Below are 9882 nucleotides of genomic sequence, written 5' to 3'. Positions count from 1 at the left end.
TAATGAACAGAAACACGTCCGACCCTAACCGTGTGAGGCGTTCACGGCCCCCCTGAGACGAATCACTCAGCGCTCTCAGGGAGCAGGAACCTGCAGAGGTTTTCTTTTTTGCAGCTCACTCTTGAATGTTGAGGTCTGCAGAGTTCAGGTCATAAAGCTCAGATTTATGATCCCCCTCTGAGAGACTTTGACAAACGTCACCCGAAAACAAATGTTTGAGCGTGTGGTTGACATGTGACAGGAGGAAGGGGCGGGGCTTCAGCTGGCAGGCATGTCAATCACACGAAGAAGAAGCTGGCTTTGGTCTGGCTCTGATGAGAAAACTGAATTATTTCAGGATTTTACCAAACTAATAATTTTTTGCAGCTTTGTTGGACTGAATATAAAACAGTCCTCTGATCTAACATTTGATGCATAACGACTCTTAAAAGACACAAAAATCTGCATTTCTAATCATCTCCAGTCTTATTTTTTCCATTTTTGCAGTAAAACACACCGATCAAACCCACACCAAGATAAAATTTGAAGGAACTCTTGTTCTAAAAACTACATTTGTTGAATTTTCCTCCATTGATACAGACACAGTGATCTGCTCTGACCTCCAGGAATACATTACAGCTCCTCTTTCTGTCAGCAGCTCCCTGCAGACCCCAACAGAGAGGCTGCTATTGTCAGGAACCAGCTTTTATCTTCTGCTGATCAGCCGCAAAACAAAGAGTGTGTGTGTGTGTGTGTGTGTGTGTGTGTGTGTGTGTGTGTGTGTGTGTGTGTGTGTGTTCATGTGTGTTCATGTGTCTGTTCAGGGGGGCTGGAGTGAAATCAGTCCATCCTGCCAGTCAGACCCCCTCTGCTGCTGATCTCTAACTTGGTTAGCTGCCTCTAATTTGGCCCCTGGAGGGTCCTAATGTGGCCCCCTCGAGGGCTTCTGAAAGGGGCCTGGCAGCCTCTAAATCTACACACACACACACACACACACTCACACACTAACGTTGCTGCTGCCACTCCCATCAGCTTCTGTTTCCAATAATCCTGCTGCACTCGTAGACGAGGACAGGATGATGCAGGTAAACAGGCATTTTCTCTGTTGAGACGATAAACACACACACTCACACACATACACACACTCGCGTATAAACATCCTCCAGATGGAAAAGTACGCCGCAGATGCTCAATGACAGTTACACACACTCGTACACACACTCTCCCTGTCCCTCGTCTCGTTTTGCTGACAGCACAAAGTCATGCAAACGGCTCGATTTGGCCCTCGCCGCTCTGCACCATACGGATAACGGTGATGGAGGCTCATTAAAAACATGTAGTGGGAGATGGATTAGTTATAGCCTGCTGTTGTGGTGGGCGAGCAGCGTTCGAGATCAGCGCATTTCTATGTGTTTTGTCAGCGGAGAGGTTTGCGTGGGACGGGGAGATATTTCTGAGGGATATTTTGTCTTCCAACGTGCGCTGGCTCAGTTTTCAGTCGCTGGCATCGGAGCTGTTGTTTCTGCTGAAAACTATCTCTGAACATCGTCTGTTTTAAACGGAGGGAACGTGGGGATGCAGGGGCGTAGAAAGAGGGGGACCAGGGCTTCAAAATATGATGATCCAGGTGACCCTGCAGCATCCAATCCTGCAGGTTTCCAGTTTGTGCATATTCCCTTGAAAGGTGCAGCAGCAGACCCCTCAGTCATGTTGTCTGTGAATTGTTTGGTGTTTCAGAGGTGCATATTGATCTTCATTACTACATGCATCATATTAAAACAGATACAGTCCACACGTGTGCAAACGAGGGGTGCATAAGTATACGTTTGCATGCCGCTTCGGTGCAGGATTCTTTGGCGTGCTAATCAGAATGCATGCAGAACTGTGCATCAAATCAGAGTTCCTGCAAGCCCAAGAAGACCAGCATGCTTTGCACATCACGGCAAATGAGAAGCAGGAGATTCCTCGTCTCCTTTGATAACAACAACGGACAAAGATGCGTGCACGAAACGAAAACAGTGCGCCAACATTCTTCAGTAGCATTCTGCATGCAACGGACGTCTCATGTCTCTTGTAACATACTTGCATATCTTCATGCAGCTCTTGTGGAAGAAGCAAGGAAAGATGCAAGTTGAAAGATGCATGAATGCAACTTAGGCGCCCCTGTGAGACTCTGGTACCCTTCGCAACACATCCCCTGACTTCATCAGCTCATCAAAACAACACGCTGGAGGAAGAAACCAAGAAATAACGTGTGAGTGCATCCTATAATGTCATATCTGAAGCGATGGCTGCTGTCCAAAGTGCCATATTTTGCACATTGGGAGAAATAACGGCTGTCTGTCACCAAGCAGAAATTGAGAACAAGTGTGAGAGTGAGAAGAGAGAGGGAAAAAAGTAACACCATGAAAGGAGAGAAAGAAGAGAGTGCAAACAAAAGGGGGGAGAGAAGAAGAGTGAGGCTGGGGGTGAGGGAGGTTGGAGCTCTGCCGGTCCCGGTGGGAGCGACATAAAATAACACGGGCCAGCAGCAGCAGCAGCCATTTCCAACACGTCTCCTCCACACACGGGAACATGCACAAACACACGGACACGCAGGGAGCTAATGAACTGTTATTAAAAACATGCATCACGCCACGTCACCTAGCTACCACACATACACACACACACTGCGGGGATAATGATCTCCCACCGCTGCAATAACATCTGATGTATCATTTAGCTGAGAGCTGCGGTGACACGGCGAGGCCACGGTGACACAAACACTCCGGCGCCAGCAGCTAATTCTGACACGAGCTGGGAATGCTCTTTCTTCTGCCCCTGACCTTGTTTTTTATCTCAACATCCGTGGCATTTCTCATGAGCAGGTCCTCGTCTCTCTCAGCACCCTGGAACCAGCCTTTGTCACAACATAAAGGTCTGCGCCTGGGTTTGATTGACAGGTGTCCTCACCCCTTAGAGGATCATGAGCTGACCTTTGACCTCCAGGTTCGCCCCGCATCATGATTGCTGAAGTTTCTCTCAGGGGGGAAACTTTCCTTTTCCCTGCTATCTGATTCGGGCGCTCTGGAGGAAAGAATCAGATGATATTTAGCTTTTAACGTCTGTCTCCTATTATTCTCTTCATTGCTATCCCTCATCCATCCACTAGAGGTGCTTGGAATCTTCTTGTCTCTCTAGATGCAGGGGTTCCCAAACTCTGCCGGGCCAAGGATCCCCATACAGCATTCGCCTCTTGCAGGGACTCCATGCAAAACTTTGTAGGGGTGCTTTCCCACCTACACTAATGCATGGATGAAACCTGCCCACCTAATCAATTCTTGTCCCTTCTGTTTCTGCCAGTACTCCTCACTCCTGGTTCATTAGCAGTGCATGCCAACGTTGTGAAATTCTTGCACTCTGAAAACCATGAGAGAGCTTAAATGTGTGGGTTGCATTTATATTTCAAATTTCAACTTTAGCAGCTTTTGGAAGGATAAACATTTGGAGGGTTTGCTATAAGTTCATGTGCATAAACTCCCTGAATCAGTAATTTAATCCAGCCTCCCAGAACCTCTATTTTTACCTCACTTATATCGTTTTACATGCGTGATAAGTCCCTCTGTCAGTGCTTGTGTCCCTGACTTGTAGTAAAGATGAACTTTTCTCACTTGTCACTTGTTTTCCTGTCCCCCCAGGGGCTGTGAATGAGCGTGGGTGTCAGAGCAGTGCATATAGATCTATGTTAGTCTTTCAGCATTGACTTTTCTGGGGTTATGTTTCTATAAATATGTGAATAAATATATCTTCAGAATTGAAAGTGTAGTGGGAGCAGTGCTCCTAGTGTTGGTTTTTCATTGTTGGCTTTGAATGCAGCCTCTTGGAAGTAGGTCAACTCCTCCTCTGGTCCAGCCCCTTAATCAGGTGAACCATATATAAAGCACCTGTGGCAACATGACTGCCTTTTCGTCTGGTTTGCCTGCTGGTTGCCACATGCTCCTTGCACTGAGGTAGGTTAGAAATCAAAAGGATTATTCCATGCTTGTTTTTAAGTAATTTCACATTTACTTAAAGCTAACAAAGTTTAATTTTGTCCTGGAATAGCCCCCTGTCTGCCCCTCTGCCTCAGGTGAGCTGGTGTCTGGTTTGATAAGGTTTGTTTCTATCAAAGATTGTTAATTCCTGAGATGTGGAAATATTGTAAAGGATCTATTATCTCTTGTATTTAGTGTCTGTTGTCCTGTTGGTCCTTGGTAGCTGTTCCTGTCATTGTTACAGTGAAGCAAGTTCCTGGTGAGTTGAGCAACATGAGGGTTGATGTATATTACGAATTGTTATAAAGAAGTTTTAAAACTTAATGCTTTTCTGTATTTCAGGCCTTATCAGCTGCTGTTTTTCCTTTTATTGACTTGTTTTGTCTTGATTGTTTTGCCTTGTTGCACTCTTAATAGAACCAATTGGTTTAATTCTCTTTAATACTTTTATTTCCCCTGTAGTGAGGTGGTTGCCAGCTGCTGGTCGAGGCTAGGCACTCAAGGTGGTTCCCTGCACTGTTTGCACTTCCCCCTCCCATTTTGCTAATTGTAAATCACATTGGATTGGAAGTGTCTTTGTAAGATAAAATAAACAAATGATATTGTAATAAACTTTAATACATCTCCCTAAACTGACTAATTGACCTCGCTGCAGTAACTATCCCCCTTCTCTTCAAAGATGCGCTCATTTTTAATTATCAATAAATGTAATTAAATTTTCTTTTGAACCATGTCTCTGTCTCAATTCAGTTGTTGAACCTGTGTTGCCTTTTTATTTATTAAAGTGTTCATTTCCTGGGGTGAAATTCCCCAGGTGGTGTCGGATCAGTTACATTTTTGTTTGTTATGTCAAACCCTTATTTGAGCCCCCCTCCACCCTGCCAAAAAAGCAGTGCAGAGACGAGGACGGTTTCAGTGAAGCTGGAGACATCTTGTGACCTGAAAAATAAAGAGGAATATATAAGAAATTTAGCAAAGTATGAACCTTTTTATTATCAAATTATTTATCAAAAGAGGAACAAAGTTGTACGTCTTTAAACATACTCTTAACAGAACGTCAAAAAGAAAGCTGTTCTCGCCTAAAAAACTTAACATACAAGGGAAAAGAACAAGCAGAAGTGACCTTATCTAATCAATCAGCATCATTTAATGTGTCTGAACTGATCGAATAATCCTAAATCCTGTTTTTGCCATCTCCCATCCTCTTAAATAATCTACTTTAAAGTCCCCCCGCTGCCCACACAAAGATGAGGGAGCCATAAATCACACACTACCTCGGGTGCAGTTATTAGTAAAGTATTATTTTCCTGCACAGTCCAGAAACTCTGCCTCCTCTAAGCTTCAAACCTGTTAAAAATAGCACTTTCTCACGTTACAGGAGGAGTTTTAGAAGTTTGGATAGATGTTTCAAGTTGTTCTGACAGATTGCTGCTCCTGTGAGGACGACTTTACCTCATGATGGAACAAGCTGTTACTTTTCAGATCAGAGTATTTCCTCATGTGACAGTCTTTCTTTTGTTAAGCTCACTCAGAGGGGAGTCAATGAAATGTTTGCATGAAGTGTATTTAAGTTGACATCTACCTTTTTTTATTGGAGCTTACTTTGCAGGAAAAAGAGCCTGTAGTCTGTATTTACAGTGAAACTGAGACTCACCAGAAACGGATGAATTGGCAAAGAAAGTCCTGAGACTGGACTAAATAAATAAAACCTGTATTTAGTCGAGGACACTTTCAACCAAAGTGCATGTTTGAGCACAAATAACCCCATTAGGAATGAAACAGAGGTATAGATAAATGTTCTGTGGTCACATGTAGACCAAACAGACTTTATTTCATTCTAATCTTAACATCCTCGGTGCATTTTGAAACATCTGCACGACATGAATTGTGTCTAAATGTGTTGGAAGCTGCCGTCCTTATATGGGCGTGTAATGTGTTCATGGAGACACACGCTCCCTCTCTCTCTAACCGCTTAAATCCTTCTCAGTTATGCTGCAATTCAAGCCTTTTGTTTAATAAACAATTTGTCAGTGATGTATCGAACGCCAGCTCTAATTTGATTGTGTGTGAAATGTGTATAAAGATGGCTGCCTCCTCCTCCTCCTCTTTCTCTCTGTGCCTCATCCCCTCCCTTCTTCTTGCAGGTGTGTGTTTTCGTCCTATGTGCATGTGTGTGTCTATGTGTTCAGGAATAAAGATGGAGGAGCAATCCTTAAGGGTTTGCAATTACATCTAAACGGCATAATCGGACATGATGGATGGCGATTGCTTCTGCACAATGTCTAGACCTCAGCTCCAGCGGTGCAACAAGGTTACAGGAGAGGGGGAAATGATGGAAGATTTAATAGTTTTGTTCCGCTTTCCTCTCTAGAAGTCCCTCTTTGGTGACCTCAGCAACATTGGAGCATTTATTTCAGACAAATCAGGTTATTTTCTGGGTAAAATGGGCAGAATAACTTGATAAATCTGCCATTTTCCTGCGATTCAGTCAGCATTTTTAAGGAAATCAGATTTTTTAATCTTTATTTTATGTTTTAATCAGCTTTCTAACCTTTAAAGAGTCAACAATGAAGGAATACACTTTATTTTACTCCAAATATAACATTATCAAGTCTTATTTGGCTTTCAAAATCATGAAAAAGACACTCCTGAGTTACACCCTCACTTCCCAAAGTTGTCAGTAGGTGACACTGTGGTACAAGAAGTTCCCAGCTCAGCACATGCTTCCAGGAGTTTAGAGAAGAACAAACCACATGTAAACCTCATAAGTGCAGGGCTGTAAGGTAAAATGAGGTGTGTAGTTCTGGTTTCTTGAGTCCAGCTCTTCCTCTTCCCTTATTATCCCCATGCTCAGAGCTTTTTGGCTGCAAAACCAGAAGAAGACACAGCATGACGTGTTTTATTCCAACCACAACACAGCAAATGAAGGCCTCCAGGAAGCCAGAAGGGCTGGTTTTGGATCTGAGTTAAGACGTTAAATGGAGACAGTAATTTGGTGATTTTGCTCCTGAAAGGTTTTTGCAATTATTGTGCGCAATTCAAACCTTTGTCTCAACACAGAACTGTGATTCTGAATGGAAAGTACTCTTCTGGGAGAGCAAAGGAGAGTGATCATGCTGAAGCTGAGCGAGATTAAAGTAACGCATATTACCAAAATGGCTGTTTATGTGGTGAACACACCAGCTGTGTCCTCTACTCTTTATCTGTCTTTATATTCTTTTGCTTTTACATTCAGACAAGTTTCAGGTAGTCAGTGTATATTTTATTTACAATGAATCTGAGACTCTTCAAAATTCTGTTTTATGATGTTATTTCAGCAAACTTAAAACCCCTAATTTGAAAGCCTTTCTCAGGTTCATACCTCTCGACACAAGCCAGAGTGAAGCCTTTGTGTAACTTACTATTTACAGTGAAACTGAGACTGACCAGAGACAGATGGGGGATGTACTGAACCAAGATATGACTATAAAGTTGCAGACTGAACTGTAAAGCATGCAGCACACTGAGAAGTAAGTCATGTATCTCTGATTGCCGGAGAAACATGACTTACTGAGACGTTGACCATCGTTACAAGAAGCTGATATCATCGTCAATAAGCAATGATTGCCAGAACTGGGCAACTTGTATGTTGCTCATTGATACAGGAGAGTGTCTGACACACACCTTGTCCCCTACAGCACAAAACCGACATCTTGCAACAAACGAGGCCAGTAAGGAGAGGTTTTCACCGCTCAAATTGTCACTAACAAAGAAGAAGAAGAAGAAGACATTTGGTGAGAAAGCGACACCCCCACACTCTGTCAGACAAATCTCAGATTGTGCTCGCTCATCTTGTGACATCACCAAGCTGGCAACAAGCGCCCAGCTTCCCCCGTGAGAGCCTCATTACCCACAATCCCAGAGGTTGACTCGCAATGTTGTCATCACCTAAAACACCACACTTCCTCCCTTTCCCTCTCCTTCCTCCTCCTCCTCCTCTTCGCGGTTCTGCTCGGCTGATCAAGCTGTCGCTCGGGAGGATCACACAGATGTTCAGCGAGGAACAGAAACACAAACAGCTCAAAAATAGACATGATCCCCTGGTAGAGAAAACACACTTCATGTCTTTGGGTGTTGTTGTTGTCACTGCTGATGTGTAAAACAGAGCAGAAGAAGAGATGGAGGCATGTCGGGCTCGTCAGTGTCTTATTCTGATCCGATCAACAGGCCCCCTTGTGCAGCTGAGTCCGCCTCACACGACTGGAAATGAGCTCCAGTCTGACTGCTCTCTACCTGCAGGACGGAAGAGTCTTCATGCCAGCGCTGTGATCAGATTTATATATTTCCAGACACGACTGTCATCAACTTGATTTACAAAGAAAGGCAGAGTGTAGATGGAGTGAAGGCGACCTCATTGCCTCGTCTGATTCTTGCAGCTGAGCTCGCCACAGGCTGTGCAAAGCGAGGACTTGTCCTCAGGCTACTTATGTGAACGTGTGCAAAAAGCATCGTCCAGGTTATAACAACTGAATCTGTTTAGCAGTTTTTGAAAGCAGAGATGACAAAGTGTGGCCTTTGCATCCCTGCATGCGGCCTCAGGGTTTCAGTGCTTATTTGAATCTACTGTACATACCTCTAGAATCTCTATGGACACAAATCTGCAAAAAGAAAAGCAGGATGTGAAGGCGAGGGGGGAGACTTTTGGTGTCCAAAGCACTCTAGTTTCCATTTGTAGTCCAAGTGGTCCTGCCTTTTTTTGTTTCAGCTGCAGTCTTTTGGATAAATGCACACACTTCACGAGAAACAGCAACAGAAGAGATCCATGTTGGCCAAAATGCAATCAGCAGAAAGGTGAAGATAACAATCGCTCATTTAAAGTTGCCAGTCTGATTAGCACATGCAAGAGGAAGCTTTTATCCGGATGTCTTGAAACCATCTACCCAAATTGGTCATCTGAAGATTTCTGGAGGCGATATGTCTCATATGAGACAAGGGGAAAAAACGACACCTGAACACATACATGTTTGTCCGTGCATACTTTTCTTTATGAATTAAGAATTTGCATAAAAACAAGCCCAATCAAGCTTCCATCCATCCATCCATCCATCCATCCATCCATCCATCCATCCATCCATCAACCATCCACCCATCCATCTTCAAACACTTATCCAGGATCGTATCACGTTGGCAGCTTAGCAAGTCCAGGACCAAGACATCTCTCTCCTCAGCACCGTTTTCCAGCTCCTCCTTGGGGATTGGGAGGCGTTTCTAGGCAAGATGGGATAAATAATCCCTCCAGTGAACTCTTGGTCTACCTCAAGGCCTCCTCCCAGGTGGATGTAGCACCTCCAAGGGAAGGCGTGGAGGAACCCATATAGCCTTCTTGTGTCCAGGATATCATTCTTATGGTCCCTACCAATAGATCAAAAGCTTTGCCTTCCAACTCAGTCTAAATGATGCAATCAAGCTAACGTGGACTCAGAAATGCATCAGGTGACCTTTAGGGACTAAACTGAAGTTCATGGGACTTTATTCAGACCTTGTTCCAGGCAGTGTGCCTCTAAAACTCTTTCATCTCTGGGGAAACTTCCTGCTATCTTCTCCAAAAAGCTACACGACAGGAAGTTATCTTTGCAGAGAATAAGCCAGTGGACACTTCCTTCAGAGTGCTGATTTCCACTCTGATACGATGATTACTCTCCCAGATGTTTGTCTTTAAATGAACTTCAATGAAATTTGTGCATTCAATATCTCCAGCTCCAGTTGAGTCTGTTTGCCACCTCTTCATTTTCATTCCCCTCCTCTCCCCCCCTGTAGTCTGACCAGCTCTCTGCTCATATTCCTCATATTCACGCTAAAGGTTCCTTTGGCATTAAAACCCAGCGTCCCCCGCCGCCTCCTCCTCCTCCTC

The 9882-nt window shown here is 44.0% G+C and overlaps 1 long non-coding RNA gene across 1 annotated transcript; it reads left to right on the top strand.

The window, feature by feature from the left end:
• Window positions 1-3885: 3885 nt before the first annotated feature.
• On the top strand, window positions 3886-4725 carry LOC117808240. The gene is made up of 4 exons (XR_004630191.1): window positions 3886-3968; window positions 4063-4087; window positions 4188-4251; window positions 4455-4725. It is a non-coding gene; the product is annotated as an uncharacterized LOC117808240 (long non-coding RNA).
• The last annotated feature ends 5157 nt before the right edge of the window (window positions 4726-9882 follow it).

The sequence above is a fragment of the Notolabrus celidotus genome, chromosome 24, assembly GCF_009762535.1.
Source record: "Notolabrus celidotus isolate fNotCel1 chromosome 24, fNotCel1.pri, whole genome shotgun sequence".
NCBI lineage: Eukaryota > Metazoa > Chordata > Actinopteri > Labriformes > Labridae > Notolabrus > Notolabrus celidotus.
This window is presented reverse-complemented; position numbering and strand designations above follow the sequence as displayed.